Source organism: Tachyglossus aculeatus, chromosome X1, assembly GCF_015852505.1.
Source record: "Tachyglossus aculeatus isolate mTacAcu1 chromosome X1, mTacAcu1.pri, whole genome shotgun sequence".
Lineage (NCBI taxonomy): Eukaryota > Metazoa > Chordata > Mammalia > Monotremata > Tachyglossidae > Tachyglossus > Tachyglossus aculeatus.
The window spans coordinates 33,066,103-33,087,466 of NC_052101.1; the positions used below are offsets into that span (position 1 = coordinate 33,066,103).

General features: G+C 40.4%; 1 protein-coding gene and 1 non-coding gene across 6 annotated transcripts in view; one reads left to right on the plus strand and one right to left on the minus strand.

The window, feature by feature from the left end:
* SGCD (sarcoglycan delta) overlaps positions 1-21,364 on the minus strand; it is a 601,642-nt gene that overhangs the window by 20,387 nt on the left and 559,891 nt on the right. The gene's annotated exons all lie outside the window — the stretch shown is intronic.
* On the plus strand, positions 8,286-8,423 carry LOC119920470. Its single transcript, XR_005448213.1, has one exon. It is a non-coding gene; the product is annotated as a small nucleolar RNA SNORA7 (small nucleolar RNA).

The following is a 21,364-nucleotide window of genomic DNA, read 5'->3' on the forward strand; positions in this document are numbered from 1 at the left end:
CGCTCAGTAAATATGATCAAATGAATGATTTTACATCCCTGTGTCTTTATCTCTTTGTCTTTTGAATTTGAAGATGAGACTATCAATGGTGAGATCCATGCAGAAATGGTGAAAATCTCAGGCATGAACACCAGTCCATTCCTCATTGTGTGGAGGCAAGTTACATCAATCAATCAATCAATCATATTTATTGAGCGCTTACTGTGTGCAGAGCACTGTATTAGAATCTTAAAATATGCAAAGCATGATGGAAGAATAGCGTGAAGAATTGGGGTTAGGGGTGTTCGGTAACTAGATGCTTTTTGGTGGCCTGCTTCCAGCATCTGCTTTCTTTTGACACTCCAGCAGGAGCAGGACTTGCCATGGAGTCCTGTGGTCTGGACCCAACAACTGTGATTGACAAGCTGAGTAATTTGGGTATTTATCCTTATACTCTTTCATTCAATCATATTTATTGAGCACTTACTTTGCACAAAAGCACTGTACTAAGCGCTTAGAGAAAAGTTTAAATTCTAGTTTTCTCAAACATCTGTGGGAAATAGGTCTATGATTTTCTATGAAACACAAAATAAGCCCTAGTATAGTCTAAAGTAAAAGAAAAATTACTCCATAGGCAATGATAGTGGAAATGGTTAGAAAAATATCTGAGGAGCATATGCCACATACCAGAACTTGGGATTTAGAAGATACTGGCAGATTTAGAAGGATTTAGAAAGAAGAAATTAGAAGGATTTTCTACTTTCAGCTTACCCCTTTCCCAAATCCTCCTTCTGGCCTGGAAATCCATCTCCCTCCATATATGCCAGACCACCACTCTTCCCACCTTCAAGGCCTTAGGAAGGTCACATCTCCTCCAAGAGGCCTTCCCCAATTAAGCCTTCTTTTCCCCTACTCCTTCTCCCTTCGCGTATGCACGTGGATCTCTACCCTTGAAGCATGTGATATTCACCCCACCTTCTGCCCCATTGCACTTATTTACGTATCCATCTGTAATTTATTTTCATTAATGTCTGACTCCCCCTCTGCACTGTAAGCTCCTTGTGGTCAGGGAATTCTGTTTATAGTACTCTCCCAAGTGCTTAGTACAGTGTTCTGCACATAGTAAGCACTCAATAAATACCATTGATTGATATTGAAGAATTGACTAGTAAAAGCACAGCAGATCTAGATCTAGAGTTTGTAGCTTCAGAAGTAGAAATAGATGTGTGAACTTCTGACACCTTTGCACTGGCAGATGGAAACATACTCATTCATGGACAATACATGAAAAGATGGCAAACAGATGACAACATATCCCTTTTATTGCTGTAATGGGAGCTTTTAGGTACTAAGGCATGTTCTCAATTGTATTATTCCACTATTCCCCTTCATTTTACTCATTCTTAATAATCACAAGAGAAATCAATAGTTTGGGTACTGGCTACTTACTAATCCTATTTGCTTTCAACCTGAAAGTTTGGAGCAATTCATTTTACCTGCTAATTAAAAGCTTGCCATGTGACACCTTCAGCTGGGAAAAAGATCACCTAGTTAAAACATGCCCTTTTAAAATGGAATTACATTTATTTTAAATATCTTTCACCTCTTGTCTCATTGGTATAGGTAAATACGTTTTATTTTTCCTCCTTTGAAATGTGAGTATATTAATTTCACACATGAAAAGCCTGATCGTATTATATTTTATGTTACATAAGTTCCCGAGCCACAAATGTACTTTCAGAAACAAAGATGACTCATGTAGGTTTCTAATTAAACCTTGAAAGATTTAATTAAAAAGGATGAATTGGAGAAAACCATTTCAGATGGAATCAAGGACTAGTGTCCCAAATCTACGTATTTCATGTTCCACTGCTATTGAGGGAGAAGGAAAACAAAGAGGCATAAAGGATATATTCCAGCCCTTTTGTGGGGTGGCTACCCCCCAATTTCTTTATCATTCTCAACACGCTGTGCCACTTCCATGAGAAGACAATGAGTCTGGATAAAATATAAAGTTGCAACCCCAGTAGGGGAAACAACATAATTCATTCTAAGTCATTATTTGTGTAATTCAATGTTGCTTGAGAGAGATTTTGTAAAAGGGATGTGAAAATGTCTCAAAAAAGCCACACTCCAGTTTCTCTTCAGTCCTCTGCTGTTCTCTCCTGATAGCATGCAATATGTTGTTGTTGCCGTGACAGTCTTAATGTTCTCCTCCTGTGTTGAATCCCTCTGAATAGAATAGGATTAGGTCTAAATATTGAGCTATTTATGTTTTACTCTCCCAAAGTGAGTTTCTAAAGGAATGAATTAAACAATAACTGAGAAAGTGAAAACAATGATTGTTTTTTCTTTGGTACTGATTCACAGGAGAGAATCTCACTTTTCCAAATTTTGGCACTGTAAACTGCACATAAAAAACACGTTTGCATGCATTATGGTACGTGAACTGAATAGTTAGGCCAAAAGCAAATGGTCAGTGCATTTTTTTTTAAATAAGAGCATAAATGTGAAAATATACATTAAGAAAAACTCTTAAGACTAGAAGAAGACTTGGTCCTTGACCACTGCACACATGTGAAGATGGGCATAACTCAAAAACTGGGGAAGATGAGAAATGAGGAGACCAGTTCCAACATGGAGGCGACAAGAAGGCAGGAGAGTGAAAGAAAGTAGCAATAGGAATAAAGTGATATACCTTTTGAGAGAGAATGGTGACCTGCAAGGCCACAACCTTACTTTCTACTGGATTTCTTTTTGTTTGGGGGTTCAGATGGCGAATGAGTGAGAAAACTCTTAGACATTGTAAGGAGAGGGATCTTCCCTGGCAGACACAGAATGACAATGTGAAGTCTATTTCAGAAGCAAATGATAACCCAATGAAGAATCTTGGGTAGGGATGTGTGGATGGTTGCAGCTTGGAGCCAGGATGATGTGAAATTTTGCCCTAATTGAATGGAGGTAATCAATGATGAGATGGAAATGAAATGGGGAAATGGAAATTTGCTGTTAGAATTTCACTTCCCTCTTCATTCAAAACCCACTCCCCTCCACCTGTTCAATCAATCACATTTATTTAGTGCTTACTGTGTGCAGAGCACTGTACTAAGCACTTGTTCCTCAGACTCAATTTTCTTTCACTTTTGAAAAAAATTTTCTTCCTCCTTATGTACCGCTCCGACCATTTTCAACCTCTCACTTTCAGATGGCTCCTTCCGTTCTGACTTAAAACATGCTCAAGTCTCCACTAAAAAGATTTTCCCTGGATCCCACTACACCTGTGCATTGCACCTCACTGCTTCCATTCCAGTCCCAACTCTTTGTATGTTTTTTAGACATCCACTAGCCTCAATTCCTTCCTCGTCCAACTCGCCACCATGATTTTGTAGACTGGGTTCAGAGACACCCTCTCAGTTTTCAACTGTCCTGACGAGTCCTAATCTTTTCATTCTTCAACCTTTAATATCAATCTACTCAAACTCAAATGTGCCATCATCATCATCATTACAGTATTTATTGAACAATTGCCATGTAGAGAATTCTGTATTAGGCATTAGGACATTTCCAACATCCCCGGCTTTATGATGCCCACAATTTGATTGACATTTTTTTCTGTTACGCATTGGAGCAATAATTTAAAAGAGCAGTTAACAATGATTTAGATCTCTCTCCTAAGTTGTAACTAGCAATTCAGCGCTTGTTATCAGCTCTTTGAAAGTTAGTTGATTTTTCCCTAGGAACCTTTTTTCATACTGGCTTCCACTGAAGCTCATCTGCCACTTTTTGGCCTACTCAGCTCTAAAGATGTCCATCTGTATCTGGAATCTTGGGAGATTTCCCAGGCTGGTCCTTCCTCCAGGTCACTTATGAAAATTTGAAACCAAACTAGTCCCAGCACCAATCTCTGTACTCCACTATTCACCCTCCAGATCCCCCAAAGGGGTCATTTATCCCTACCTTATTTCCTTTCAGCCAATTTTCTGCATGTGATAGAATGTTCTCTCAGTCCTATTATTTTTCAGGAACTTTTGTTAGAGCCCTGTCAAAAGCCTTGTACAGAACTAAATATTTTATGTCCATTCATTCCTCTCTATGCTTCTGCCTAGTTACCCCTTCAAAGAACTCCCCTCTCTTGCTTTTCCCTCTCCAAACCTGGAAGGCCACAGTTCTCCCCACATTTGAAGCAATCACCTTGCCCCTTCCTATCTTATCTGGCTGATTTCCTATACAGCCCATCATGTTGACTTCGCTCTTCTATCACCAACCTAATCATTACATCTTAGTCTAGACTATCTTGCTCCTTACCCCCTACCCACACCCTGCCTCTGGCCTGGAACTCCTTCCCCTGTCATACCAGACAGATGATCACTCTCCCCACCTTCAAAGCCTTATTAAAAGCACATCTCCTCCAAGGGCCTTCCCTGACTAAGGCCTCATTTCCCCTACTCCCTATCCCTTATATGTCACCCTTGCACTGGATTTCTACCCTTCAACCCCACAGCACTTATGCACATATCCATAATTTATTTTAATGTTTTCCTCCCCCTCTAGACTGTAAATTCCTTGTGCTCCTTGTGCTGTAAACTCCAGGTGGGTATTCAGCAAATAGTGACACTTACACGACTACTAATTCCAGCGTATTCCAGAGGCATGATTTTCCACTCATTCTACAATTCCACCTAAGATACAAAAATAATTTTAAGTGTACTCAAATGAGTGACTTGATTTGCTTCGTTTGTATATTTCTCTTTCACTTCTGGACCTCTACATGGAGTTCAAGCCCCACATTCATAAGTAAAAATAAAGTTGGTGCTTTTCTCTGGACCACTTCAAATGACATGATTCCCTATATTTACTTTATAAAGCAGATTCTCCCAGATCCTCGTTGTTCTCTCCTAGCAAAGTCGATACTCTTGGAAGCTGCCTTAACCAGGCCACCAGGCACAGTACAAGCACTGAGACATTGCACATAGTAAGCGCTTAACAAATGCCGCCATTATTATTATTATTCTGAGGTGTGAAATCTAACAGTGTCATTTAAAAATAGCTGTGCATTTTTAGTTTTCAATAAACAAATTAGTGGAGAGAAGTGAACAGAGGTCAACAAGAGAAAAGGGCAAGATTGGAGAAGTAATTAGAAGCAAGGACTGGCCCCAAAGAACTTCCAGATTTTAAATTCATTATTATGATAGCCCATAGGCAATTAAATGAGGTTACAATGGGTTTAACTCTTCATTCATAAGACAAAATGCCTACAGTCTGATAGCTTTTTCTAAACACCTATGTGAGGTCCTTATAAGACCGGTATATTCCTGAGGCCTAGCCAGTCACTGTATAGTCCATTTATAATGATTTTTTATTAACTATTTTTTTGGATTTTTGCTTTGGATTATTGCCTCTTAATTAACTTCAGTAACAGGATATGTGACATCCAATATCACAACTGACCAGACATTTTGTATATTAGGACTGTGGATAACGTAATGATATTTCATGCAGCTTCTCTGAAATAAATGTTGACTTGCCATGTATCAAATGTCAACTTTCACAGCTCAATGAACCTTTTCCTAAGCTTCGGCAAACTGCAAGAAATATAATTTCTTTTTCTGTAATCAAAAATATGTGTATGGCGATCTTATCCCTTAGCTTTCTGGGCTTTCACAGATTGATATTGTTCCTGTAGGGCAGCACATCAACAAAACGATGTATACTTGTACAGAAGGGAAAGGAAAAATGAATGTTCATTAAGGAAACCAGATTTTAGTTCAAAACTTCAAAAGGTTCACTCAACAAACAGGTTTTGAGGAAACACTCAGAGAAGCTCTAAATAGACATTTGAAAGCTCCACCTGGTCCAGTGAATTGCAAAGAGGAGGGAAAATGATTTGAACAGGGGCACTCTGGTTATTTTCAGAGTTGCTGTTCTTTTGTTCCTGAGGTGGGGATGTTTAGATTACCTTAGCATGGAGTTGGGAATGACGAACAGTTGCACTTGATACAGCACTTCTGAGTTTTCTAAAGCTTTCAGTAAGACATTCTAAAGTACTTTAGTCACAGCAACAGCCAGTCACTGGGACTTCTGGGACCTCCTGAAAGTTAGAGATGCTGCCCCAAGCCATAAGTCTGACTCCCATAGGCCTTTCCTTCTCTAGCCAGGAGGATGACAGATCAAAGGAAACATAACTTCTCAATTTTTAGACTGTTGGAAAGGCTGTGATTGCAGGACTCTAGATTCTAAGTTCAAAACACATCATCATCATTGTCAGTGGTATTTATTGAGTGCTTACTATGTGTAAAGCACTGTACTAAGCACTTGGGCTTGTATGATACAACAGAATTGATGGACATGGTCCCTGTCCACGATGATCTTAGAGTCTAGAGGGACAAAAACAAGAGCTCAAAAACTCTAACTACACTGCCCAACCCCTCTTGTCAATATTTATCCTTGTCCTCTTTGATATTGTTTTTGGTTTCTATTACTTTATTGTGCCTTCTATGACTGTTGTCTGCCTCTTCTCCCTGCCATATTCTTAGACTGTGGCAAGGGATAGGGTCTATTTCTCACCTATGTATTTTTCTTACCCCGCATTTAGTACTATGCTCTGCTCACAGAAAATGCTTAATAAATGCTATGACTGTTACTATCTGCTTGAATTGCTGGGAAAATAATGAGAGTAGGAGGGGCTGAGGTAAAAGAGCAATTTAGGGACAGATATCCTAGTTTTTTTTTCTCTTTCTCTCCTCCCCCTGCCCCTCCTTTGATGGAAAAGAATGTCCCAATCAGTTGGGAGACCCATGTAATGTCTTTCTTTGCTATTTTTATTAATGGCTAGGAACTAAGATGAACATTAAAGAAATTGAGGCCAATCTAATTAATTCATATTACTCTGTGATTGATAGGTGGCAGTTAAATCTATAGAAGAGGTCACTTTTTTGTAAGCATTTAGGTTTAACAAAGGAGCTCTAAAACAACCCGTTGATTATACTGATTAAATAATTTGCTTTTATGTCAGCGTTGTAAGGATAGTTTGGAGACAACCTTCTTCTTTCTTCCTATGAAAGCTCATGACAGCCAAGGTCAGCTGAGGCACTTCTATTCATGGTAATTAAGAACAAAACATAGAGGGGAAATAATTAAACTTTTCTAGATTGTTAGTTGGGACTTTGTTGTGAATCACAGAAGGGGTGCTTTCCCCAGAGAAGCTGTGGCTTTGAAATTTTTCCCAATCTCAACTGAATCCAAGTTTATTGGATTCTGTGTATGTATCTCCTGATCCTTCCAGCTTGAATAGGATGAATTCCAGAAAGGAAGCTATTGAAATCACTACGTTTCAGTTGGGGGGCATTTAAAGGGAAAATGTTTATTTATTTTGAAACTTGAACTTTACAAGCTCCTTGTAAAAATTTGGCTTCTGGTAAAATGTATTTACAAAACTTTTCCAGTGGTAGGCGATCATGTTTATGATAGAGCTCCTTGGGGAGAAATCACTGTTACCTGTAATGCTACCATTATTATTTGGTGAAGAGTGATGGGGTAGTAAAGGGCAATATATTGTACCAATAGCCATTCAGTGGAGCTTAAGAATGAGGATAGGAATGCATTCTAAAAAGCAAGCCTTATTCAATTTCCTGCTTCTAGCTGGAGAGAACCAGTGGCAAGCCTTTGCTGATATACAGAAATGATTATGGCAGAGACTCATGAAACCGAGCAATGTACTGGGACACCATTCTTCCTGACTGGGATGACATGGACAAGACAAGCAGCATGGCCTAGTGGATACAGCATTGGCCTAGGAGTCAGAAGGACCTGGGTTCTAATACCGACTCCACCCTTGCCTGCTGTGTGACTTAGCAAGTCGTAACTTCTCTGTGCCTCAGTTACTTCATCTGTAAAAGATGGATTAAGACTGTGAGTCCCATGTGGGATATGGACTGTGTCCAAGCAGATTAGCTTGTATCTACTCCAGGGTTTAGTAAAGTGCCTAGCACATAGTAACCACTTAACAAATACAATAAAAAAGGACAAGACTCGAGGAAGGGTTTGTTGGTACTATTTCTATGTGACTAATGAGTTTCCCTTAGCTGGAGCACAGGTAATGTATTATAAGCTATGTTCTACTTTGATATACTGGAACGTTGTTCATTCTTCTTGGAATATTTTTTAACCAATGAACTTCTATTTCCAATTTCAATTATTTAACTTTCACTCCTATAGTTACACTGATGTTTCAAAAAACAGTAGCCAACATTAAACTCAGGTGGCAACAGGTGAAGCAATGATTATATTTGGGACACTAGGCTCTGCTTCCCCTCTGAGGGTCGCAACTGGAGAATTTCCAGGACTCTACCAGTCTCCGCTAAAGGAGGAAGAGTCAAGCAGAGGCATATCCATTCCATTCCTAGCTTGGGCAGTGGCTAGCAAGTGGAAGGCAATCTGCTACAAGTCAAAACTCACTCATGCTGGGCAGCAGTAGCAAAGGAGTTGAGGGTGGAGACTCAAGTTTACAGGGTGGAAGGACGCAATGGTAAACCACTACTGCATTTTTACCAAGAAAACTCTATGGATCTTCTACCAGAACGATTGCAGATGGAGGTGGGGCATTTTGGGAGAGATGTGTCCATGGTGTCACTATGGGTCAGAGACGACTTGACAGCAGACAAGGCTCTGCTTATGAGAAACTCTGTTTTATTTTCATTAAATGACATTCTAAATGAATTGCTTTAAATATTGCTATGTACTGATGTGAAGGGCTGCTCAAATAGTATTTATGCCTTTTACAGATAGTCATGTTATACCATTCTGTTTACAGTTTCAATGAAAGAACAAAAAATATTGAGGACTTTGATTGCAAATTAAAATTACATGACCAGAGACATGTATCCACATGTAAGACATTTTAAAAATTTAATTGTTACTTTTCTTTCATCGCTCCACCATCCCTGCATGCAAGTCACTGATCTGAGATTCAGGGAAATCATTTAATTTCAGTTTTAGTTATGCTTCATAGGACTTGGAGAACTACCTTGCCAGTGGGGTTGTCAATCCATGATGTCTGAGGATCAACAATGTGAGGAAAGAAAATAAGATCATGAAAGATCTCAGAAGTGGGACAAAGCAAAGAATACTCAGAAAATGCAAGTTATTTTATCATAAGTTTACAAAATGCTAACATGGCAATTGTCCCTTAAGTCAATCAACTTGCAATTGCAAAGGTGAAAAATAAAACACGACAAATCTGGAAACTACTTCAGTTAGCTGTTTAACCTGCTTATCACCATTTTTGGTTTTCTTTTTCCTCAAAAGGGACCCGAGTAATACTAATTACAAAGGATGGAGAGTTATGAAATGAATTTAACCATTTTCCAGTGAGGTGGCTTTCTGAGTCGATACTGTTGCCTATCCCCAAATGAAACCATGATGTTTTCTACAAATATTTAGATGGCTTAATGAATTTTTGCTCCTGGTTGGACAGTAGTGATCGAGACTCTTCCTTACTGTTCCTTCCTCTGGGTACATGACATCAACGGTTTTAGGTCTCGCACTTTATAGGTATCTAAAATATAAATGAAACCTGAATGTTCCAGGCATTATTTATTCCATTTGCAGATTTGGCTTAGATGTGCTTCCTGAGCTGAGACATTTAAACTGTTGCCAATATGCGATTTCCCCTTTCAATCAGCCTCATTTTTAAGGTGGAAAGTCAATAACCAGAAAGTGTTAATTCTGGTAATCTGAAAGGGAACCAACCAGTTGCAAGTACATGGGATTCTTTGAGAGGCAGGCAAATTCATGAATGTAGATCTCATCCAACATGCATATGTTAACTGCTAATTTATTTTTCTGAGCTCTGTATCTGTCATCATGAATATTTCCCAAACCCTTCAACTTTCAATAAGCAGGGTACAACGTTTCTGAAGAGAACTCCCTTTTTCATGAATATGTCTATGCTAGGACTCCACAGGTCTTCACGTTAATTTTTGAGTTTAAAGGCTTGGAGAGTCGATGACTGGTACCCTTGGGGAGATAATCTTTTCTTTGCTGTCTGAGTGCCTGGATCAAAGCCTTGGCCTTTCTAACAGGTGTTCAAATGTAGGGCACTTCTTGATTATAATGCAAAGGTAATTTCAAAAATCAAGAACCACAGACTTTTGTTTTCAGGAGAGCAAGTGGTTCCTTTGCATGAGCAATCACATAAGACTCCGATTATTACACAGACATGTCCTCCCTAGGTAATTTCATGCTTTAGAAAAGAAAAAAAAAACAATCACAACTGCCTAGCCTACTTCCTGACTCTGATTTAATGGATTTTCTTAGTATCAGTGCTGCCCCATAAAACTACTGCTTGTCAGCAACCCAAATGAACACATTTTCCTTGAGCAGTCACTTCATTCCTCGTCCCAGAGGGCCATTTGATTCCAATTATTTGGGGAATCTACAACTTTACCTTTAATTAAAGAGGAAAGTCATAGAAGTCTGATATGAAAAGGCAGAAACATTTAGGCAAACCCCCTGAAAACAGGTTGATTGTGACAGCTGCAATTCATTTAGATTTCTTATAATGTGAGCTGTATCAATGTAACCAGATGATTGCATGCAGCAAGTAGCTGGTAAAAGAAAATCCTGTCTCCCTTTCTGCCAGTGCTGCAAGAATGAAATTTAGATTGCAGTAAAGAAAATGACAGGCAGGGTTGAGACTGCACTTTTTAGATAGTAAAAATATCAAAGCAATATCAAGGTGCCTTATGCAGGTTAGTGATTACGGCAGTGAGAATTTCATTCAAATGTTTCTTTGTTGAATGTATAACAGTATGAAAGTCTGGATTAATTCAATCCCATAAAGGCCACAGTACTTTATTCAGAGCACATGGATCAAGCCCTATAATGCCATTTTCCACCCATTTACTCACTCTCTACAGCACTATCCTAGAAGCTAATGTCTTATTTTAAAAATTAGGAAGCCCATGGGACCAAATAAACGTGCTGGGTTGATGTGGTTTCTATGTGTTTCGAGGCAGATTGTCTTTTTCTCATTCCTACTTTAGAATTCACTCCCTAATTTGAAGGAGAGGCCTTAGTGGAGGAGTGGGTTGAATTCCAGACTAATGGAGGAAGCAGCAGGAGGACAAATTTGGGTCAATTTAAAAATAACTCATGTGAGTGAACTGATAAGTAGTAATAATTATATCTGTGTCCAGCACTGTTTTAATTACTGGGATGGATACAGGATAAATGATTTCGACCCAATCCCTACCCCTTCTAGACTGTCTCTCCCTTCTAGACTGTGAGCCCGTTGTTGGGTAGGGACCGTCTCTATATGTTGCCGACTTGTACTTCCCAAGCGCTTAGTACAGTGCTCTGGACAGTAAGCGCTCAATAAATACGATTGAATGAATGAGTGAATGAAGCAGCGTGACCTGGAGGATAGAGCATGGGCCTTAGAGTCAGAAGGACATGGGCTCTAATCCCAGATCTGCCACGTGTCTGCAGTGTGGCCTTGGGCAAGTCAATTCACTTCTCTGTGTCTCAGTTACCTCATCTCTAAAATGGGGATTAAGCCTGTGAGCCCCACCTGGGACATAGACTGAGAGCAGCCTCATTACTTTGCATCTACCCCAGTGTTTAGAACAGTGCCTGATACATAGTAAGTGCTTAACAAATACCATAAAAAAGTTTAATTTCTCAGTACTATTCTATCCATTACAAATTAAGGAAACCATGTTTAGGCAGACTTACTGTTCTGTGAAAATCCTTCTTTTTAGGAAATCCTAAATAAAATCCTACCAATCTGGTTCTGAATTGCGACTCAGTTGATTATCTGAGTGCCCCACACCATGCTATTACACTTCGTTAGACCCTAAGATCCTTGAGGGAGGGGACTGTGTTTCCCAAAAGTACCGTATTTTTCCAAAGCACTTAGTACAGTACTCAGCACAAAGTAAGTACTCAATAAACACTACTGATTGATTACAATGGCAGACATAGACAACCCCTTAAGTGGTTACATAGGAGCTTCTGCTGTGACTAAATGATGTTTAATATTATCATTTTAGAGAAACCGATATACTTTAGTACCAAGATTTAAACAAAAGTGTTTTAGTGACTTTTCTCTGTATCAGGATGAAACAATTCAACCTTATAGATCTTTAACAAAAAGGGGAGATAAGGGTAATTTGCAAGATGTATTTCACTTTGTATTGTAAACTGAACCTAGGAAGGATTAAGAAGCAAATAGGAAAAATAAACACCATCAACTGTGTCTTGTACTCTTTTTGATATAATGTTAGCAAGAAAAACACATTATAATATAGACCCAAAAAGGTTTTTTTCATTTGTTAGCATAAAAGAGAAGACACATTCCTTTTTGTTCTCTGGGGAAACCAGACAGCCTTGATTAATAAAATGTATCCTATCAATCTTCAATTACATCTGAGTGGGCAGGAAGAAGAATGTAGCTTAGTAATCTTCATGCCTTTGAAAATGGTGCTTCAATTTAAATAGACAGATTTTGATTTTATATTTAGAAAACAGCAACTGGTATGATTTAAGTGGAAAAATAATTGCATCCGTGGCCCACGGCCTGCAACAGGAAATGGTCAAAAATGGCAGTAGGCACAACCCTGAATTTGGTGGTCAATTTCTGGGGAAATTTTCCAAAAGGCACTGTGAATGGATGAAGACCAAATTAAAGGGAGAGGAAATATAAGGAAATCCCATTCAAGAAGGTAAAGAGATAAATTGCAGAGTGCATTCACCTATTAAACTGGTTTGACGATTTAGTACTACTTCTGTCAGTCTCCTGACCCAAACTTTAGAAAGTCAATCTTATTGTTGGGACAGTGTAATCACTTACAGCCAAAAATATGGCCGACAATAAACTTCTTCCTTTCTTCTTCCAGGCTACCCACCTGCACTCTCCATTTTAAATGGCAGCTCGCTTTGTGTACTATCTCCCAGCTCACACTTTGTTCCTCCTAATCAATCAATCAATCGTATTTATTGAAAGCTTACTGTGTGCAGAGCACTGTACTAAGCGCTTGGGAAGTACATGTTGGCAACACATAGAGACAGTCCCTACCCAACAGTGGGCTCACAGTCTAGAAGGGGGAGACAGAGAACAAAACCAAACATATTAACAAAATAAAATAAATAGAATAGATATGTACAAGTAAAATAGAGTAATAAATATGTACAAACATATATACAACTCCCCACTCTTGATCTGTCTGCCTCTGACTGTTAATGGTGTCCTTCCTGCTTGAAACCCTCATCCAGCTTCCCCCATGCCTCAGTTTCCCCACCTTTCCTATCACTCTTAACCCCATGTTCCTTTTAAACAAGGCTTTCCTGATTAATAGCCAACACCTTGATTTATAGCAACCCAACAGTCACTTCTCACTTGAGAAGCAGCATGGCGTAGAGGATAGAGAACATACTGAGGAGTCAGAAGGTCATGGGTTCTAATCCTGACTCTGCCACTTGTCTGCTGTGTGACCTTGGGCGATCCACTTAACTTAGAGAAGCAGCGTGGCTTAGTGGAAAGAGCCCGGGCTTGGGAGTCGGAGGTCGTGGGTTCTAATCCCGGCTCCGCCACTTGTCTGCTGGGTGACTTGACTTCTCTGTGCCTCAGTTACCTAATCTGTAAAATGGGGATTGACTGTGAGCTCCACATGGAACAACCTGCTTACCCTGTATCTACCACAGTGTTTAGAACAGTGCTTGGAACATAGTAAGTGCTTAACAAATACCATAATTATTATTATTATTCTCTGTGCCTGTTTCATCTGTAAAATGGGGATTGAGACTTAGAACCCCATGTGGGATGGGGACTGTGTCCAACCCAATTTGCTTGTATCCACCCCAATACTTAGTACAGTGCCTGGAACATAGTAAGCACTTAACAAATACCATAATTACTATTCTAGCCTTATGTGTTCATGTATATCCCAAGCATCTTAGTACAGTGCACTGCACACAGTAAACGCTCAATAAATACGATTGAATGAATGAATGTACATCCTCCCTTGGTCCTTGCATATACATATATATGCAAACATCTGATCTTTCTAGGAGAATTCAGAAAAATTTACAGGAAGTACAAGTCTCTATGCCATTTAGGGGTGCTTTGACTGTGGTACCCATGTAATCTCATCTATATAATTTATTTGGGGGTGGGCTTCATGGAATATGAATCTGAAGCCACTATGTCACAAACTGATTGACCCTGAAGATAATTATCAAATATGTTTATATGCATAAATGTGCACATATATATGGTGTATGTAGGCATGTGTTTATATGGAGAGGGTGAGAGGAAAGTGTAAATGAAAAGGGGGAGAAGGCAAAAGGGATTATGAGAAAAAAAGAGAAAGAGCTAGAGAATCAATTTTTAGAAGCTCCACGTTGATATTTCAAGCAATTTTATTGGACAACCTCAGGGTGACTTTCATTCATGTTTTATGACAAGAAGTAAAGTGTACTTCACAGAAAGCCAGCCTGCAAGATGTCCAGGGATAATTGGATGAAATGTTGCCCAAAGCAGGTAAACACTGAGCAACATTTATGCAACAAACCCCAGTGAAGCCCCTAAAGATACACTGACCAAACAGACAGTAGGCTGTCTGAAGTCCTGGGAAGTTTTCATTTACACAGGTCATATTTGAAATTTCTTTCTCACTTTTGGAGACTTTCAATCTCTTTTTGTTTGTAACCAGATAAAACTGGACCAGAGACTCAGTTGCTATGGTATCAAGATTGCAATGCTCAATACTTTGAATGCATCCATAAGGTTGTCTACCTGCCTAAATATCATGCCTTCCTCCTCCATATCTCTCTCTCTCTCTCTCTCTCTCTCTCTCTCTCTTGCTATGTGTTAAGTGCTTACTATGTGCCAGGTACTGTATTAAGCATGGGGGTAGATATAAACTAATAGTCCATATCTCCTCTGGGGCTCACAGCCTTAATCCCCATTTTACAGATGAGGTAACTGAGGCATAGAGAGGTGTGATGACTAGCCCAAGGTCACACAGCAGACAAGTGGCAGATCTGGGATTAGAACCCAGATACTTTTGACTTCCAGGCCCAGCATGGCTTAGTGGGTAGAGCATGGGACCGGGAGTCAGAAGAACCTGGGTTCTAATCCCAGCTCCACCACTTGCCTGCTGTGTGACCTTGTGCAAGTCACTTCACGTCTCTGTGCTCAGTTATCTCATCTGTAAAATGGGGATTAAGCACATGAGCTCTATGTGGGACAGGGACTGTGTCCAACCCATTATCTTGTATCTACCCCAGTGCTTAGAATAGTGCCTGGCACACAGTAAGCACTTAACAAATAGCACTATAATTATTATTCTCTATCCACCAGGCCATGCTGCTTTTCTGAAAGGACAGCCAGTTGCAGGGATCAGCCCTGCTGAAATTGTCACCAGCTATGTTTCTCTTTCTTGTATCGCTCAATCACTCTGAATCCAATAAAAAAATAACGTCAGAAATGACAACTTGGAGAATAGTAAATTAATGCAAAGTGAAAATAAGTCCAATCGGAGCAAGTACTGTGCATTTTCCTCACTGTGACTATCTACCTTACAGAACCTATTACCTCCTGTCTTCTCTGTGTAGTTTTGATATAACAGTGAAATTTCAGATCTACTTGAAGTCAGGGAAATGGAGCCTCTGGTTGTTATTCAGTTCAGTGGAATACTGCCAGCACATATTGAATTTTCTTGCTGCAATAATAGCTCACCTCCACTTTTCTAGATTACTGTTTGTGATCAAACACTTTCCCTTTTCTTAACTCTCACGGAGACCACAGTATTTTCAACTACTAAATGATGTTGAAAGAAAGGAGAACAGAAGAAAATGACAAGGAGCAAAAGGTGCTAAGCTAGGGGCATTTGCTCCAAGGACACAAATTACTATGATTTGGCAAATTTCCAGATTTCCGAAACTCTGGTCTCCTTTTCAGAGTCCTCCGCTCCCCAGGCCAGTTCAAACATCACTGCTGTTGGTGGTTAGAAAACTGCGGGTGAATAGGGTGACGACAGGTTTTTCAGCTTGCTTTCCTGTTAATCTATCTTCTTACTTTTTCAGCGACTTTGCCCTCCTATAAATCAATTCATTTTTCCAGTAAATGCCAGTTTCCAGGAGATTCTGCACTGTCTGGTGGTGCCTGAATATCCCCAGAATTGCTGAATTGTTAGAGCAGGTGCCTCTGATGGATGGCCAAGCATGTGAGGAGTTGCTTGGAATACTTATTCTTCCTAAAATGGAACCTGTGGCGGGGATGACTCAGTATATTAATGACTGACCGTGGCCGTTAATGGCTGACAGTTGCTTGGAAATGAGAAATGGAAAGAGCACATTTAAAGGACTGTCCCCTGTGAAGACCCTGTAATTAAATTATCCAAATGCAACTGTGGAATTCCCTTAAAGCACAGTGATGTACTGTGGCACTGATGCTGTTATTCAAGTGGTTTATTTAAGTAGTTACCCAAAAGCCCTTACTGTAAACCACTTCATATTTTAAAACAAATTGAACACTTTGCAGCGTGTTCAGTGTGCAGAGAAGCAGCATGGCTCAGGGAAAAGGGCACGGGCTTTGGAGTCAGAGGCCGTGGGTTCAAATCCCAGCTCCGCCACTTGTCAGCTGACTTGGGGCAAGTCGCTTAACTTCTCTGGGCCTCATCTGTAAAATGGGGGTGAAGACTGTGAGCCCCACGTGGGACAACCTGATCACCTTGTAACCTCCACAGTGCTTAGAAGAGTGCTTTGCACATAGTAAGTGCTTAATAAATGCTATTATTATTATTATTATTATTATTATTATTACTAGTACTTACAAAAGATAGGCTTGGGGCAATTACTGAGGCATCAAAAAACTTTCAATTCCTGGCAAGTTCCTTACTTGTGGGTGGGCTCCTGAAGGATATCACTGATCAAATGCTCTCAGAATCATGGTTTCGCACAGCAGACATGAACACTGCACCATGACAGATACTGGCATAGGGCTGGGAGAGCACCAAGACCTCTATATGGGATTTAGTAAATTTAGCTGCCTGAAAAGTTCATTAAGATTCTAAGACTAAGCGCAGGGCAGGGGTGCCCTGTCTGAACTATTCCTCAGTGCCACTGGTTAAAAACAGACTTCTTAGTAGAGAGGACATTTTCATCCTACCTGCACAGTAACGCAGCTGCAGTCTAACTGAAAGCCACAGCAGGAAGCTCAGGGGCATTGGGCTAACATTATTCATTCATTCAGTCGTATTTTTTAAGAGCTTACTGGGTGCAGAGCGCTGTACTAAGTTCTTGGAAGAGCACGATATAACAATAAGCAGACACATTACCTGCCCACAGTGAGCTAAGTGGTATTTGTTTTGAGCTTTCTATTTATCAAGCATTGTACTATGCAGTAGGGTAATTATAATAATAATGATGGCATTTGTTAAGTGCTTACTATGTGCAGAGCACTGTTCAAAGAACTGGGGGGGATACAAGGTGATCAAGTTGTCCCACTGGGACTCACAGTCTTAATCCCCATTTTACAGATGAGTTAACTGAGGCTCAGAGAAGTCAAGTGACTTGCCCAAGGTCACAGAGCAGACATGTGGTGGAGTCGGGATTAGAAACATGATAATTGGATTTAGTCCCTTGTCCCACAAGAGGTTCCCAGTCTGAGAAGAGAAAACAGGTCTTGAACGGACGAGAAAACGGAGAAACAGACAAGTTCAGTGACTTGCTCCAGGTCATACTCAGCAGGCAAAGGGCAGAGCTAGGCTTAGAATCCAGATCTTCTCACTCCCAGGCCTGTGTTCTCTCCACTCGGTCCTCTACACTGTAAACTCATTATGGTGGGTGGTTTCTGCTAATTCTGTTATACTGTACTCTGCACCTAGTAAGTGCTCAATAAAAAACAAAATCGTTACAGAAGCAGCGTGGCCTAGTGTAGAGAGCATGGGCCTGGGAATTAGTAGGACCTGGGTTCTAATCCCAGCTTCAACACTTGTCTGCTGTGTGACCTTGGACAAGTGACAACTTCTCTGTGCCTAAATTCCCCCAATTCTCTGTGTCCAACCCGATCTACTCTAGTGCTCAGAACGGCAACTGGCCTATCTTAAGCGCTTAACAAAAACCACAATTAAACCTCACTGATTGATTGACAGGTCACGCTGCTTCTCTGCCGACCGATTTTTGCTGGAGGCAGGGACGGTGGAGGGACTCGGCAACAGAGAACCTCCCAGGGGCCCACATGGGCCCGTTGAGGACCTGCTTCTGGGTAAGGCAGATAGGGGCTGAGCCCCAGAAGTCCACTACTTGGTTGGTAGGGAAGAGGTGTGGAGGCCTAAGGGATAATACAGAGATCACACAGCAGTCCTGAGGGGCAGAAGGGAATTCCCGTTCTCTCTTGTGGGTCTGGGAAGGTTGGGAGGGGTCACACTGCTGCTCCCCTGACCCTAGCAGTCTGCTTGAACACTATGCTCTTGCATCCTGGGCTCAAAAAGAGGTGAAGAGAAGGGAAAGGCTCTGCCAAGGTCATACCTCACCTTCCCTTTATCCCTCTTTGTCCCCTTCTACTTTCCTCCTGTCCCGTCTCCCTTTACCTTCCCTCTCCTCTCCTCTTTTATTCCTCTCCTGTCCTCTTGCCCATCCTGGCTGGCAGTCACAGTGAAGTGTAATGATGTCATCATATTGAACTGTGTGCAGCATGATGCAAAGATCAATCAATCGTATTTACTGAGCGCTTACTGTGTGCACAGCACTGTACTAAGCGCCTGGGAAGCACAAGTTGGCAACATAAGAAGCAGTATGGCTAGTGGATAGAGCACAGGCCTGGAAGTTAGGTCATGGGTTCTAATTCTGGCTCTGTCACTTGTCTGCCCTGTCCTTGAGCAAGTCATTTCACTTCTCTGGGCCTCAGTTGCCTCATCTATAAAATGGGGATTGAGACTGTGAGTCCCAAGTGGGACAGGGACTATGTCCAACCCAAACTGTTTGTATCCACCCCAGTCCTTAGTTTAGTGCCTTGCACATAGTAAGCACTTAACAAATACCATTACTATTATTATTATTATTATTATTATTATTACAACATATGGCTGGGTATGAATTGGGTCTTTGCACACCAACTGCTAAAGGGTTTAATTTTGTTTGGATCTTTGACCCAAAAAGTTCACCAGCATTATATTTATAGGTTTAAACTCAATTTACCAAAAAGACAGAATGGAGGAAGAAAAGAAAGATGACAAGGGAAAGGAATAAAAACAAACAAACAAAAGGCCAGTGAAGTAGGGAGGGAACAATGATTCCAATTGAGCAGACACACAAAAATGGTCCTAGCATCAACAAGAACAAGGGTAAGGAGTTTTCAAGGTTTAAAACGGGGAGAAAAGGAAATGGTGAGGTCTGAGGAAGGACTGGTTCAGATACGCTACAGCCTAATTACCATTTTGCAAATTTCATGCCACCACTTTCCCTCCTAGCACTTCTGCCCACACACTCAGATAAACTGACTTGCAAATCACTGACTGTGTTTTACTTGAAAATTAATTTTACTAGACTCTGCATGAAAGCTGAGACGAGAAGCTATTCAGTTTATTTCCACTGTCCCCCAAAATGTGGCCTGTTACATTTCTAAATGGGAGAGGAGGATTTGTGCATGATTCTATTAGCACTTATATGGTTGGCATATAAGTGATACAAAAACAAGGCTCTCAAGATATAAATACCAAGGGTTTGAGCTTGCTGCTAAAAGGATCATAGGAGGAAATAAAAGATGCTGTCTCTGGGATAAAGGCCATTGCTCAATTTAAACATAAATCCTCTGATATACAGTCAGGCACTTTACTTGCCACAAACCAGAAGAGGATATATATTTTAGAAAAACTCCTATTTCATTCCATAGTCAATGTTAATTACATTCATGCCACATTGTTTCATCACACAATCTATGCCAATTTAGTCTGAGAGCTTCTGTGATGTTCAACACTACAGTTGGTCTATCAAGTCATAAATAGTAGTAGAATTTAATGGGAAAACATATATGAAAATCCTCAAATTAATTTTTTCATCCAACAACTCTAGCAAATATTGTCACATGAAACAGAGAAAGAGTTACAAATTTATAATTTTCTCAATGGCCAAACGTAACTGGAAAAAAAATAAACCCAGTACTGTGCCTCTCTGATTAGCCCCCTTGACTTTCTCCCAAGGCATTAGACTCTCAATGTCTAAAATGGGTTTGGTCCATTTTTTCCATTAACTATTGAATTGACTTAAAGCTCTACGAAGACCTGTAGGCTTATATGCATTTATAAAATGCGTGCAGAGAAGACGTGCTATATGAAATTACAAAGCACCAAATTTTAGAACTTAGGAAATCTTTGTGATTGGACTCTCAATGGCCCAGGTGGCAGCAGCCTGAGACCCTCTTTACTACTGGACTGGTGTTTTCTGTTGTTTTTGTATTTTTATTATTTCATCTTTCCTAGTGTCTCTATTGCCAAATGCTTCCCTACATTACTTTTAGTTTGTGAGTCCCTTGAGGGCCAGAGACCATGTCTAACTCTCATGTAATCTATTTCTTTCCAGCATTCAGTACAGTGTTCTGCTATTGTTACTACTACTACCACCACCACCACCACCACTACTGACAAGGCTGGGGAGGTGGCATCAAATGCCTTCTGAGAACTAATAAAACTTTCCAGCCAAAATGGCCGGGACCAAAAAGCATCACTATTGACAACTCTGTGAGTTAGCTCTGAATTGCTCAAAAAGAACAATACCTCTCTTGATTGCACAGTGCCGGGCTGATATATTTCAGGCAGTTGACTCCTGGTTTTTGGTTAAAATGCAGTATCGTCAGAGTTTCTGTTTACTATCTCTTTAAAACAGTTCCTCCTTAGCCTTCTTATTTTTAGGATCCCAGTTTCAGGTCCCCTCTCAGGGTCGCATCTGGAGAGTTTCCAGTACTCTATCAGTCTTGGCTACAGGAGGAAGAGTCAACCTCTCCCCCTCGTCCCCGTCTCCATCCCCCCCATCTTACCTCCTTCCCTTCCCCACAGCACCTGTATATATGTATATATGTTTGTACATATTTATTACTCTATTTATTTTACTTGTACATATCTATTCTATTTATTTTATTTTGTTAGTATGTTTGGTTTTGTTCTCTGTCTCCCCCTTTTAGACTGTGAGCCCACTGTTGGGTAGGGACTGTCTCTATATGTTGCCAATTTGTACTTCCCAAGCGCTTAGTACAGTGCTCTGCACACAGTAAGCGCTCAATAAATACGATTGATGATGATGAAGCAGCAGAGGCCTACCCATTCCATTATTCCATTTCTAGGTTGGGCAGTGGCTAGCGAATGGAAAGTAATCTGCTACAAGTCAAAAC